This window comes from Crocodylus porosus, unplaced genomic scaffold (assembly GCF_001723895.1).
Source record: "Crocodylus porosus isolate Cpor-Errol unplaced genomic scaffold, CroPor_comp1, whole genome shotgun sequence".
Classification (NCBI taxonomy): domain Eukaryota; kingdom Metazoa; phylum Chordata; order Crocodylia; family Crocodylidae; genus Crocodylus; species Crocodylus porosus.
Window position 1 is genome coordinate 200,541,781 of NW_017728906.1, and position 14,954 is coordinate 200,556,734.

The 14,954-nt window shown below is 46.7% G+C and overlaps 1 protein-coding gene and 1 long non-coding RNA gene across 4 annotated transcripts in view; one reads left to right on the forward strand and one right to left on the reverse strand.

Annotated features, from left to right (window-relative positions):
* Positions 1 to 14,954, reverse strand: part of STIM1 (stromal interaction molecule 1) — a 140,145-nt gene that overhangs the window by 122,660 nt on the left and 2,531 nt on the right. The window lies entirely within an intron of this gene.
* Positions 5,388 to 14,954, forward strand: part of LOC109306872 — a 21,571-nt gene continuing 12,004 nt past the window's right edge. The window contains exon 1 of the long non-coding RNA XR_002100131.1: positions 5,388 to 5,469. This is a non-coding gene — a long non-coding RNA (uncharacterized LOC109306872). The remainder of the gene's footprint in view (positions 5,470 to 14,954) is intronic.

Consider the following 14,954-nt stretch of genomic DNA (forward strand, 5'->3'; position numbering starts at 1 on the left):
TTTTTTAGCAATAAAGTATTTTTTAATTAAGGTATGTACATTGTTTTTTTAGACATAATGCTATTGCACACTTAATAGACTACAGTATAGCATAAACATAACTTTTATATGCGCTGGGAAACCAAAAAAGTCGTGTGACTCGCTTTATTGCGATATTCGCTTTATTGCGGTGGTCTGGAACCGAACCCGCAATATCTCCGAGGTATGCCTGTACCACGCTCCAGCAGACTTCAGCATCTTGTGTATCAGCGTCCCTGCGCTGAAAGAAAAAAAAAGATGGTGCTCGCTCAACGAGCTTTGGTTAAAGTGTCCCCACTGCCATTTTTCAGCACAGGGATGCTGTGATACAAGATGCTCTGGGCGCTTTAATTAGAGCGGCTCTTGGAGCCGCTGTAATTAAGGCACCCCCCTCCCCGAGCAGACGTACAAATGCCCTTAGTGATTAGTGAAGCAATGCATGCATATTCTGATACAGAAAGAGAAGAATTTGTTTGTGCCCAGAAAGTGTTTTGAAACCCTACGATTAAATACAAGGAGGAAAAATTAAACCTGCTCCTCAGATCCCTCCAGAATAAAAGCAAAATAGAAGTGCCCACAAGTTATTTCATCTTCTTCCCCAGTGAAACAACAGCTTAAATAACTAACGATACATCATTGCCATCTTCAAATCAGGATGGCAAGGGGTAAATGCAAAATGGTGTTGCACAAATCCCAAATTCCCTACACCATTTACAGCCTCTTACAGGTTTATTTCTAAAGGTATGGTCTCAGTCACAAATTCAAAATGAGCATAAGATAACAGTTCACATGTGACGAGCCATAAAGAAATGCTGCACGTTCAAAAGCACAGGAACCCCTAGGAGGTGGCGATGGATCCAGCAATTTCCTGTGATGCACGGGGCCAAAAGATCACGCTCGCACGCTTAGTTGAGTGGAACTATTTAAAAAGGCAAAGGAGAGCAGGATCTGACCCCATTATAAAAGACAGCAAAAAAGCAGAGCAAGTGCAAGGAAGATGATGATCAGCACTAGCGCCTCCTGCACCTGCATGGGTTTTGAACAGGCTCGCAGCTGAACAGCAGGCTCAGAAAACTACTCCAGGAGTCTGAATGAAAGAGAGAAAGCCCTGACACACTCACTAATAGAGTCAGAAGCCTAGTTAACCTAAGGGGGGGCAGACAGCTTGAATCCAGGTGCTAGCTGGAATTTAGGTCGCTTCTGTGTTTGCAGTGAAACCTTCACTCAATGTACATTTCCCATAGATGTACAGGGACAAACAAGTGCACATTTGGCAGAAACACAGTATTGCTGATGCACTTTCACCTGAAAGGCTTTGTCAAATCCCTCCCATAAAGCCCTAGTTCTCATGCTGTGGTCCATGGAGCACTTGCCAGTCACGTGGGGCTGCCTCCTCCTTGTTTACATTTTTCAAAGCACTAAAGCATGCCAGCTATTTTTCTAATATTACTTTTCTCTGTAAGCAATTGCTGGTGGCGCCTCAGGGCTGTTTCCTCATTGTGAATGGAAGAGAGGTGCCCCCCACACAGCTACTAACAAAAAGGAAAGGACCCACAAGATGATTTCTCTCATGGCATGGCTCGCAGTAGGAAAGCGCACGAAACCTTAACGTTAGCTCCTGCACTGAAAGCCCTGCACATTTATCCCCGTTTAGATTGAGAGACATATAACTTCTAAGGTTTACCAGTAAGTCACAGTCCTATAATACTTCCAATAGGGACTCGCACAGTCGAGCAGACTCCATGTCGCCTCTACACTTCTGTATTTAGAAAGCTTTCACACAGTTGTTTCCTAAGCTTCAAAAAGGTGAATGGGTTGGGAGAGAAAATAATGGTATTATTTCCACATCCCCCTGCAACTTGCAGACACCACTCAGTAGTCCATGCAGCGTGAGACTAATGTGAGACTAATGTGACTGCCTTCCTTGCATACTTCTAGCATCAGTGAAATAGTTCAGAAGAAAGGATTATCATCAAATTATAGAAAATGAAGGTTGGAAGGGACCTCAGGAGATCACATCTAGTCCAACCCCCTGCTCAAAGCAGGACTAGCCCCAACTACAACATCCCAGCCAAAGCTTTGTCAAAGGATGGCGATTGCACCACCTCTCTAGGTAACCTGCTCCAGTGCTTCACCACCCCACAGTGAGAAAGTTTTTCTTAATATGCAACCTAAACCTCCCCTGCTGCAACTTGAGACTGCTGCTCTTTGTTCCGTCTCCTTATCCTGAGATCTTAGTAATAAAATCCCGTTTAGATGAATAGGGTCAGCTCATTCGGGTAACAAGAACAAACTGCATCTGGTTCAGATTTCAAAAGTTATCTTCACAGCTGTGAGGGCTACAGGCAGGTCATGTTTCTGAAAACCAGAGATGCCCCCTCCAGGAGAAAAGCAAGCCTCAGCACCCAACCTATCACCAGAAGACCAGATGGGCTTGTACCCCCCAAAGTGTAAAGTCACTAAGAAGAGCGGTGTTTGGAAAGGAAATAATGCTGGCTGCTAACTGGGCAACGATGTTTTGGGGAACCCTTCATTAGTGCCAACACTCTTCTGCATCTACACGCCGTTGGAGGAAGGCAGCCCAGGTCCTTCTGCTGAGTCACAGATTAGTTCTGCACTGGCACTGCTACAAACACACTCATTGCCTAGCAGCTATAATCCTGAATTATTTCTCCTTCTCCTGCAATACAAAGCTTCACTTGACAAGAAAACCAGCAGGCTGTTCAAACAAGCAGGCAGCTCATTTTTAATTCAAGCGCTGAACATTCTTCAAGTTCTTGCATTTCTTATGCCCCTATCTATGGAGAGTTTCACAATTTCAGGCCCTGGAGTTTGAAACCAGAAATAACGAATTCAGCTGATCTTCTCAGAAACACATCCCCTTCAGGAAGTGGTGGGAGGGACTTGCATGTCTCTTTTAATTTAACATACAGGGTGTAGATCTGCACTTCTATGGTTCCCTATTAGGTTGCCATGATAGTGCTTGCAAGCACAGCAGACTGGCTGGAATCAATACGATCTGCTGCAAATTTCAAACCTGAGCCACAGTGACGGGAAGCAGATTTAGGCGCACAGATTTATCCCCTTGGGGAAGCAGTTCTTACAAAAGGGTACTATGTCTGCGGTAGTTCAGGCAGGCAGCTTTCAGTAGCCAAGCTCAAATACATAAACATTTGGTAAATGTATAAAGAAGCCTGTAGAGCACTGACAAAGCAGCTTTAAGACACCCCAGCAGTATATGAAGTGAGCCAGACTGCAATGCAGATGTCACCATGACAAACCAATCTATTTGCCATGGTGGAAAAGTGGGTTCCCCAAAGACCAGACCCCAAACCCAAGAGACACCACCTTTTGCCCTTTGTCATAAATGTAGAAATACCCAGTTGCAGATGACTGATGTGCAAATAGAGACACAACACAATCTTCTCAACAACGGGCTCCACCTTCTCTGCAGATTTTTCTGCCTAGTCATCTGCAGATTTTTCCCTCTGCAGAGGGAAAAAGTGCCTTAAGGCTCTGGCCATCTTGCCCCCGCTGTTCCAAAACCATTCAGCACCTGGATCTGTTCAGCTACAGGTGTATCCTTGCCCTGACACCCCAAGGTACTGGACAGATACAGCATTTCTTGGAATTCATGGCAGATCTCTTTTTTTTGAGACTCAAAAAGCAGCAGAGTGAGTTAGAGAAGCCTCCTGGCATCACATTCCTACTCAAGCAACCAAGGTTCAGCCCCTAAAGAAAGCTTAAACAGTATCAGGTGTGCTCTGCTTGCCATAAAGGCCCCAGGCTTCACACACAACACAGGCAAGTGAGCTAGACAGGATTGGGGTAGGGAGAAAGAAGACCAAGAGTGAGAAGACTCCCCAGGTGCCCTGGAGCTCATCCAGGAGTGCTTCAGTAAACAGCTCTGCGCAACATCCCCAATTCCAAGCTAGGTCTACACAAGGATTTATTTCTCCAGCATCTAACTTTATTTTTATAGTAAACCTAAGTAATGAAGTAATTCATGGGGTTTTTCAGTAGAGATAAACACGAGCTGCAATTTTAGAAGCTCCACTCAAAAAAGATCAGCTCTGCCTAGGCTGCAACCAGAGCAGCTACCAGAAGCAAAAGGGTAACTAACCTCCATACTAGATCTGGACCTGAAGTGCTATACAGGGGATAAGTGCTAGGGTTGTGCAAAGCTTCAGTTGCTGATTCGATTCAGAGCAGATTTGGCTGCTGAATCTCCAAATATGAATCAAATTAGGGGGCCCATTAATCTCTCCAAATTGAATCAGAAGCCTCCAATTCGATTCGGAGAGAATTGACAATTTGGCCACAGGCACAGCTTTATATGTTATTTTCTACGTACCCACCTCAAGGTATGTAGAAAAAATATATAAAAAACTGTGTCTATGGCCGAATCAGAATCAAATCTTCAGATCGAGATTCAGCCAAATCGTGATCTGAATCAGAGAATTGAACTGCTGTCCCCCAAAACCAGGCTGAATCCCAATTGAATACTGCTCACTTCACATACCCCTAATAAGTGCCATTGCCAACAACATTTTAATTAGTGCAGCCTCCAAAGTTTAATAAGCAGGAGAGGAATTATGGGAGACACAAAAATGGCTTTAAGGTAGAGCTACTGCCCTTCAGACAGCCGTCCCTGCTCAAATGGCCTTATTTCAACACAGAAATCCAGCTGGACTGATACCATGACATTCTGCCCTTTCCATTTTTTGCAGGAAATTTGTTTGCATCAGGAAGATCTTGAAGCTAAACAGTTTAAACCACCTGCCAGCAGAGACTGTAGTTACTACTGTTCCTGTAATCTTTGCCCAGGTATCCACAGGCTCAGAAACAGATTGCTCACCTACACAGACTAAGCAGCTATGCTCAGGAAGGAATAAAACACATTATAATACCAATTCTTTTTATGTACCTTGCAATCAACACTCAATGCAAATGGGCAAGAGCAGGGCGTAAAACTAAGGTGTGGTAGTGCAAGACACAGGACCTTGCACCTCTCCCACACAACACGTCAGCAGCAGTCCATGCCATGTTGCCTATTTTATTCTGGTTAAGTGGCTGGTCCGAGAGGAACTTAAAAAACTAGCAAATTATCCAGTCGTGACCAATGATCTGGAGTTGATGTTGTGTGTGGGTGGGAGATGACAGCTCTTTCGTATCATATCAGATATCGGTTTGCAAATCTATGAGCCACCCCCCAGTATTATTGCTCAACATGCTTATCCCATCTACCCCACCTGAACAATTACAGAGACGGCAGCTTTTGATTAGGAGCTGTGCTGCTAGCTGGACACCACATTCACACCGGGGCTGTCCAGGACCGTCATGTTGTGAACCGTTGTTTTGTAGTGGCTGTGTCCAATTCTCAGTCTGTTCAGCTTGAGCCACGCTTCTCTGTCAGGGCCGTGCCCAATGAGGAATTCATTTGGTGTTGCTGTAAGACACTGTAGGAATAGGTCTGACCTTTCCCAGCAGCGGGCCCACTCTGTTGCAGCACACTGGAGATGCTGAGCCAAACCTCTCTCTTTCAGGAGCTTGGGGGCTTCACGTACAAATGTTTTACATCTCTTAAGCCTCCATCTGTTTGGGTCTTCAGTTAACAGTTGATAAAACAGGTGATTTTCATCATCTCTTGCCTCTAGTGCCAGTAATGATGTTAGGGTCTGTCTCCTTATATCACTTGGTCTAATGGCTGAGAGCACAGGGAGTACATGCATGTGCAGGTTGTGCAAACTGTTGCAAGTCTCAATGCACTGTTTATGTAGTGTGACAACTTCTGCACCACACAGGAACACAGTATTCTGCTGGAGTATACACCATTGCAAGTGTGCTAGTTTTGGAGATGGTAAATAAAACCATAGGGGCAAATTCTCCCATAGGCGAGTTGCCTTGAGCCGACAGCAGGAGCCTGTATCATGCTCATCACAGCCGTGAGCACCTTCCAGGAAGGCATTAACATTGGCCATGTTGGTTCTCTCATCCTGTCCCCAAGTGGGTGCAGTGGGGGTTTCTGCTTCAGCTTCTGTTATGAGACGTACACAGATGTGCCTTTGCTGTATCTTTCCATCTGCTCAGGCAAGGCCAGGGAAGTGTGCCTTGTACCTCGACTGGAAGGTGGAGAGATCTGTGACGGTCATTAGTTTCCATGGGAGTTCCTTCCATGGTCTGGGACAGGGTTTGGCACCATGGAACCATTTTATCCAGCCCAGAGAGCCCAGGCGCTCCTGCAGCCTTTGGGCAGCCAAGCACAGAGAAAAGGTGAGGCAGTGACACTACAGACAAGAGCAGTGACTGAGGCTGGAGTCACAGTGGCACAGGACAGGTTGAAAGCAGCCCATGCTCAAAATGATGCTTCATCAAAGCATTCTCCTCCAGCAAGATGTCCCAGACCAGGGGTCGGCAACATTTAGGGGAGTTTGGTTTGCTCCTTTATCTTCATGGCATGTGACACCCTGGCGCTTCCCAGTCATAGCCTAGTCTGAAAACTGAAGAGGTGCTCAAAGGAACAGTCCTGCCCTAGCCAAGAGCTGGACTCGATGATGTGAGAGCACATCATGGAGCAATAGCTCTCAACCAGCAGGCCATGGCAGGGGAGGGAATCAATCATCTCCGTGCTCAAAATGCTCTGGACAGAGTCAGGCTGAGCACCAGGCTACTTATGCATAAAGCAACAGGTGGGCTAATTAGCTCTGCCAAGCAGCAGAATTAATTAAACTAGATATTCCTGAAAGCAGCTCTGCTTCTCTCATTCCAGAACCAGCTAGGGTGTCCCTGAACCACTGGGAAGCCAAGCCATAAGGGAAGGAGGTGGTAGGATCATGGAGGCCGAGAACCTCTGGCCCATGGAAAAGATGATTTGGGGTTTAAGGCACCGCCAAAGGACTCAAGGCAGCTGGCGGGGGGAAAGAGACGCACCTCACTCCCAATTTACAGCCCCTCAAGAAGAGGACATGTCCAGGAAAACCCAGATGTACAGTAACCCTAGTAATAACCCCCAGCAGACTGGCCCTGCTGATACAGCAGCAGCAGGAGTTACCATCACCACTGCTCATCCCACCCCAGAACAGCCAGCCCCATGGGACACAATTCAGCCACTCATGGGCCACCAATTGGACAGCCCTGTACAACAGGAATGGGAACAAGAAGCACTTAGGAGAAGCAAATAGCTCCTCCTTACCTGGCAGGCTTTGGGGAGGGAAAGTCCAAAAATAAATTGGGAAGGCCTCAGACACCATGGATCCAGAGACCATACAGGTACCTGAGTGGACTTTAGCTCCACGTCTCTACAGTAGTGGTTTCCAACCTGTGGTCAATGGACCCCTGGGGGTCCACAGACTATGTCTAAGGGGTTTGTGAAAGATGAGTATGATCAGTCAAAAGTATGTGAATGCCCACACTTACCATTCAAAGAGGTCCACACTTCCATGTGAATTTTTTTTTTTTTAGAGGCCCACAAATGAAAAAAGGTTGAAAACAGTACAGTACTCAATGTCACTGGCAACAGAGAAGGCTGGAAGGTAAATAGAGTAATAGTCACCAGAAATTGGCTTAGAAGGCACTGCTAGAACTGCAGTGACAGCATCAGTTGTACACAAAGTAAAGAGCATGTTAGATGTCAGGACAAGAGCGTATTCTAGCCAGCTGGGTCACTTGAGTTAACCTCGCAGTCAGAGCTCTAGGCATTTCCTAATACTGTCAGCACTACAACCTTGGTAGATAGCTGAAGGGTCAAACAAATCAAAGAAAATCTCCCCGCCAGCCCCTCCACCTTTCACAGAGGCTCCTACCAGCATGTACAGCTAATGCCCCTGATGCAGCTGCCAGTCTAGCAAATGATTTAATATGGCTGGAGCTGAGTGTAGCTGTAAGTGGGAGGCATGGTGTCAAAACTCGTCTGGGTACAGAAGAAAAACTGAACAGCAGCTTGGTAGAGTTAAATGAAATAAAAGGGAAAGGTCAGCATAGAATGGGTGTTCCCCCAGGGCTGCGACAAAGAAGAGGCTTAAAAAAAAAAAAAATTGCTATCCAGGGCTGCAGTGAGGATGGGTCCAGGGAACAAGGACAGGCCAAGAGCCTGAGAGCTCTGCAAGAACCTGATTGGTATCCCCAGGTCCTGTGGCACTCTGCTTGCTATACCAGCCAAATTCTGCAGCCACCTCATTACATTTAATCGCCGCTGGGGAGGTTAACACGTATGAAAAAAAATAATAATCAAAACACCACCACAGGATTTCAGGGTCTAGTTTTCACCTTCACTCAACTAAATTTTCTACCAGGCCTATATTCTTCATATGTATTGGCATCATGGCACATTTACATGCTAGGAGGGAGAAAACTGGAGATTTTAGCAGCTGGGAGGAGAGGAGGGTGCTTCTGGCATTGAGAGAAATGGAAGGATGCTTCAGGATTGCAGAACAGTAGAAAAAACCCTGGTGAAACCCAGATCACTCTCCCTTTTGGCATCCGCAGTCTGCCGCGGTAAGACTAGGCAAGATGGACCTATGGTCCGACCCAGTGAGTGACAGGTCTTATGCAGAACATGTGCATTAGTCAGAAGTATTAATTAAACAGCTAGCACTGTTGATGTTCAGGTGTCAAGAGTAAACAACCCGCTCAGATCCTCTCCCTCCCCAAGGTTTCATCTCAGGCTTTCTGCAGACACATTTGCACTGATCTGCATTCTCAGCACATTTTCAAGATGTCCTTTGTCCTAATGTCCTAAAAACATTTCTGCTCTTCTCCTCCTCCTCCTCCTCCCCCGACCAACTCAAGTTTCTAGAATATAATTCTAGGGCAAGAGACAAATTCACCAGACTCAGCATCATAAAATACACTATCCCCTGCCTATGCTTTTCATATAACGTATGGAAGTCCATTTTATCCTTCTGGTCATAAAGTGTCACTGAAAACTTGGATTCATACATCTTGGGGCCCCAGGCACACAGGGAAATTGGTCATCTTGTTAGACAGATGCTTCTTAAATTTTATACAGCATTTCAGTGCTAAATATTTCTAACTCATTTGCAAGTCTCAAGAGCATGTTTAAGTGTCCTTTGGGTATCCTCTTCCTCTTTACTATTTGAATTCCAAAAGTATCTGGGAGCCACTTATCGATGATCATGGTGAGTCCCTGGAAAATTAAAAAAAAAAAAAACTCTCCAGTGTGCGACTGTGGTCACCCAGAACAGACCAGAGAATGAATAACGACTCAATGCCCAGTCCATAAATATGGAGGAGGTATCACAGCGATACGCTCTGCTGCTCCTGACACAACTGTCTGGTTCAGTCACCTAAATGTAAAACTATAGTTGCTGTTCTGTATATAAATCCGCCATACGACAGAAGACTGTGCTAGATACTCCAGAGAAAAGCAACAGATAACAGTTCCCAACTAGAGGTCCCAGTCTGGGTGCCAGTGGGCAAAAGCAAATTATATAATAAGGAGAGACAGATTAAAAAAAAAAGGGAGGTGACAAGATAGAGTTTATCCAGAAAAACAGGATTCTCAGCTCACAACCAGCTTACTGATGGACAGATTTTTACTACAGCTTGTGGAAGAGAGTTAAAATGGAAGCACATGAAAAGGAGGACTTAGGATCTGAAGGAGGATCCTGATAAAATATATTTTATGCTGGTGGGTGACTCCTACAAGAGTCACTCTTGGTGCTCTATTGAAGCCGCAGAAGTAGAAGAGGACTCTTATCAAGTGTTCAGTGAAAAAAAAAAAACACAACAGATCAGGACTCAAGGGAATGAAACATCATAACTGCTGTGGTGTGTAAGAAACCCCGGGGCAACATTCACCACATACCACAAAAAGCCTGACCCTGTGGTCCAACCCTCTGCTCTTCCCCTTCAGCACACACCTCGCGGAGGAAGAGTACTTCTGAGCTGGGGATCAAATCATTTCCTAATACTTTTCAGGAATATTAAAGTGAAAAGGAGGGAGCATAAACTGCAAGTCAGCAGCTACTCAGAGAGCGATAGTCTCAGCAGCAGGTAGGAACGCTCTGAACGCCGTCTCGTCAGCTTTAAGGTCAGAAAGTATCATGATATCATCCGGCCTGACCTTCTGCCTGTCACAGGCCACACTACATTTCACCTATACAGCATACATAATCCCACAGACTTTCACTAAACTAAGACATTTCAATTCTCAGGGATGCAAGTCATCGTGCACCACAGCTAGAGAACAGGAGAAACCAACGGTGCCCCAATGCCCAAGGCCTTGGCAATGGCAGGGAATTTAATGACAGATGGCAGAGTTTCCGTTTGTGGAGGTTTTGAAGACCCAGCTAGACGATCACCCCTTGGCTGGGGTGATCTAATTGAGGCTGGTCCTGCTTTGCATAGGGGTTGGACCAGATGTCTGTCCTGAGGTCTCTTCCAAACCTCATTTTCTGATTAACAGATGAGATATATCCATATCATCCAGTCAGCAAACAACACGCCAAGCTATAAACCCCTACGGGTCCTTGCTGATCTGACTGGGAGTGAAATTTCTCCCCAGCCCCAGATATGAGAATGTGTGTGTACCACTAAGCACGTGAGTAGTGTTCCACATTTTCAGTTTTTACTGAATTTCACTAGTAAATTACCAGATTTTTTAATTGAAATTATTCAGTTTTTAAGGTTTACATCCATTTTTCAGTGTAAATCAGCAGAAAACCATTGGGGGGGGAGGGGCTGTGGTGGCAGCTGCACATAGAGTGGGGGGTGAGGGTGGCCACAAGGAGCCCCGGGGAGGGTGGCTAGAGCTGCTACCTGGGGGCACGGGGCTCCCAGCTCTGACCCTAAGCAGGGCGGGAGGGGCTGTGGAAACTGCTCCCAGGGCGGGCAGGTCCCAGCTGCACCCAGTGTCTCTGGCTGCAGCCCTGCCCCAGGTGTTGGGAGCTGCAAGCCCTGCCTGGGGCAGGCAGGAAAGCCTAGCTCCACTCCCTGAGGCAGGCGCTGCACACGACCACTCTGCATGGGCCCACAGGACTGGAGTCACTGCCCGGGTCAAGTCCTCCTCATGTCCACATCCGGCTGCATGCCACTCCCCTTCTCCCAAGTGCCAAGGCAGCCCAGCAGCAGGCTGCTGCAATAGGGAGGATGGGTGCAGTGCAACCCATCAGCCACTCCCAGGGCTGCAGCAGGGGAAGCCGCCAGTGGGTGTGGGGCTTGGGGGGGGTGCAGCTTTTGCTGCTATGCGCCCCCTGCAAGGGCTGTGGGGCTGCACCAGGCTCTTTCCAGGGGACAAGTGCCCCCGGATCTGCGTGCGGGAAGAGAGCAGGCAGTTGCTGCTGGCTGGGGCCAATGGTGGCACCACCAGGCTCTTCCCAGTGCTCAGGGCAGGCAGCAGCCTGCTCCTGTTCTGCGTACAGATCCAGGCTGCAGCCCTCCCAGGGGACACGTAGCAGCAAGAGCTACCACCCATCCCACACCACACACCCACCAACAGTTCCCCCCGCTTTGCTCCCTGCTTCAGCCCCAGGAGCAGCCAATGGGCTGCAGCACACTCCTTCGCTAGTCCCATCCTTACTCCAGTCCCTCCCTCACCGCCACAGGAACGTATTATTTTCCCTGATTTAAACCGATTTTTTTCTTTCCTTCCTTTTATCCCAATTTCAGCCTAGTTTTGGTGTTTGGAAAACAAATCCTGAAAAATTCCCAGAACACTACACATTAGCATTGAAGAGGATCTTGCCTGCTACTTCACAAAGCAGATCCTCCCCATCTGTGGCCAATCATACATGGGTGGTGAGGGTGCGGGGTAATCCTTCCTGCCCCCTGCAATGACTGGCTGAAGCCCTGAAGCATGAGATTTGATTACAGACACAGCCTTGATGCAGGTGCTCTGAATATATTGAGGGCAATGCAGGTAATCCAGGTCCCACAGGGCCAAGAAGAAAGAAAATGAATTGACTTAGACTTAAGGATCCCAAAGCCAGAAAGGACCACCACGGTCCTCTAATCCAAGCCCCCTGCTCATAGTGGCTGCCAAATTTCTCCCAGGGGTTGACTGCACTCTCTCAAGCAATCCAGGCTCTATGACAACTGTTAACAAGGGGTATCCCAGAAGTAATAAGAGCCGTACAGACAGGAGGAAGGATTGCTACTTCATTTGGACCATGCCGCAATAAAGGAGCAAAAACAATTCTATCCCTACAAGACATCCCACCAAAATCTGAGATCTCTTTGAACAGGAGCAGAGCATCAGAAGCATTTCCTCATGCACTGTATGGCTACAAGTCAGAATAAAGGACAGGCATATAATTTTATAAGGAGAGAAGCTGGGGATAGGTGGCCAGGCCATTTATTTTTCCTTTTACATCCTACAGTGCAGTTGAAAGGTGTTGCAACTGCAGGACAGGAGAACAGGGCCAGCTTCTCAAACCTTCCTCCAGCTATAGGCATCAAGGCCTCCTCTCTACAGCACCCACATACACTCAGCACTGCACTAGGAACCAAATACAAGTACAGAAAGACTGACAAGATGCAGCCAGCAAAGAATTAGGGGAAAGCAGAAGAAGTAGTACCAAACAACAAGGCTCTGTGGAAAACAAATATTGTCAGACAAACTCGATACTGCTTTTGACAGTATCACAAGCATAGTTAATGACAGTAATTGTACTGACATAATAGACTTGAGACTCCAGCAAGAGTGCAGGGCTGAGACAAAAGCACAACAGTCAGAGAGGATAATAGCACTTTACAGCAATCAAATGTAGCCCACTCTAAATGGATTAAAAACTGGGTTAAACTGACACACTGCAAAAAGCAACACATCATCTAGTGGGAAAGTTTCCAGGGGTGTCCTGTAAAGACCTGGTCTGGACCCAGTTCAGTTCAATATCTTTACTGATGACTGAAAGAAAGGCAATAATTTGCAGATGATTGAAAAACTAGAGGAACAGTGCATGATAGACTGACTTGTCCTGATCATACTAACTCATCTGGATTGCTTGGCAAAACTGTGTCCAGTTGAACAACAGGCACCAAATACAACTAAAATGAGGACTGACATCTGAGAACAAAGAACAAGGGCACTGATGAGGTGTGGGACTGTATCCTAAAACACAGAGACACTGAAAAGGATTTTGAGGTAGTAAACCAGTTAAATAAGCTCCTGCTGCAGTACTGGATGCTAAGGGCTGCGCGGCTGAAGTACTGAGTCCAGTTTTGGGCACCACACTTCAAGAGGGATTTAGATAACCTGGAAAGGGTTCAGAGGAGGGTCACCCATCTGGTTAAAGGCCTACAGGAAAAACCCTATGAGGACAGATTGAGGGACCTGAATCTCTTCAGCCTCTGCAAGAGAAGGCTGAGAGGTGATCTTGTGACTGTCTACAAACTCATCGGGGGGGAGGGGAAGGGGGGAACAGCAGGAAAGAGAGGATATATTTACTAGGGCGCCCATTGGGGTAACTAGAAACAATGGCCACAAACTGAAGGACAGCAAATTTAGATTGGACATCAGGAAAAAAATTCTTTACAGTGAGGGTTGCCAAAATATGGAATATGCTTCCAAGGGAGGTGGTGCTACCCCCTTCCTTGGAGGTATTTAAGAGGAGATTGGACAAACATCTGGCTGGGGTCATTTGACCCCAGCACTCTTTCCTACCCAGGGCAGGCGGTTGGACTCAATGATCTAATAAGTCAGTTCCAACCCTAACACCTATGAAATCTATAAATACCAAGTAGGGGTAGGGATGTAGATCAACTCCACATATAGCATTAGCAGGACCATTACAGGAACACAGTGAACACTTCTGACATCCACACTACAAAAAGGGTTTTCAGAAATTGGCAGGTAGGGGGTGCTTAAAAGAGTAGTAAGAGAATGACTTGAAGTTAAGAATACACGTCATATAACAAGGCTCAATCCTGTAACTCAATCTATTTAATTTATCCAACAAAAGAAGAAGTCATCCAGGATGACCCGCACAACAAAAAGCTTCAGATAGCCGAGCACTCTTAGATCTAGCAGAAAAAACCCTAATGAGACCCAGTGGCTGCAGAGACTGGATGCACATCTAGAAGATCTGCTCTAGCTTATGCTCAGACAGAAGCAAGAGCCTTGACATGGAAATTACTGGGTGGGGTTCTTCCGCCTATGTTAAGCAGGAACTCAGAGTAGAAGCTCCTGGTTCCTTTTGGCTTTAAATAAAATCTATGGGGGCACCAACCCATTTCACATACGTGATCAGAATAACTTCTCTGTCACTACCAGCCTTTGCTAAACTTCACGCAGACACCTAGGTGTGAACATACAACTCGAAACAACAGATGTTCATGAAGATGACCATTGAAAAGCTGCATGCAGCATAAAGCAGGGCTTTCTCCAGAGCCTACTGACCAAATGCAGTTCTCTCTCATGCAGATACAAAACTACCAGTTGCAAGCTTGGCATGACCAGCTTAGAAGCCATCAACTCACGCTGATATTCAGTATGAATCATCATTTTTCCTGAGCATGCATAGACTTCTGGAGCTCCAGGGGCCAAATGACTCTATTGTGCAAAATGTGTTCAAACTCGCACATCTCTGCTTTCTGAATCAACACATGTCGATGCATAACGGATTGATTCACCCAGAAGGTCAATAATTTATGGTACTTAAATACTCTGTATAGATTTCTTTGCTAGATAATTGTTGAAGGTTTTGTTGTGCACCGCCCCATGTAAATGAAACAGGCAGTGTGATTCTTGCAATGAACCACTGCCATCCCTCCCTTCTGACACTGAAATCAGACCAAATCTAAGAAAAATCAGCTGTGCTTCACTTTAAGCCGTCCGGCCACCCAGACAGAGCCCATGGTTCCCGGCTCCACGCAGACGGAGCCCCTGGCTCTTGGCTGCGGGGGCTGCCTGTCCCTTTTTCAGGCTCTGGGGCCCGGGAGCATGGCCACCTCCCCGTGCGGGGTCTGCTCCCTACTGG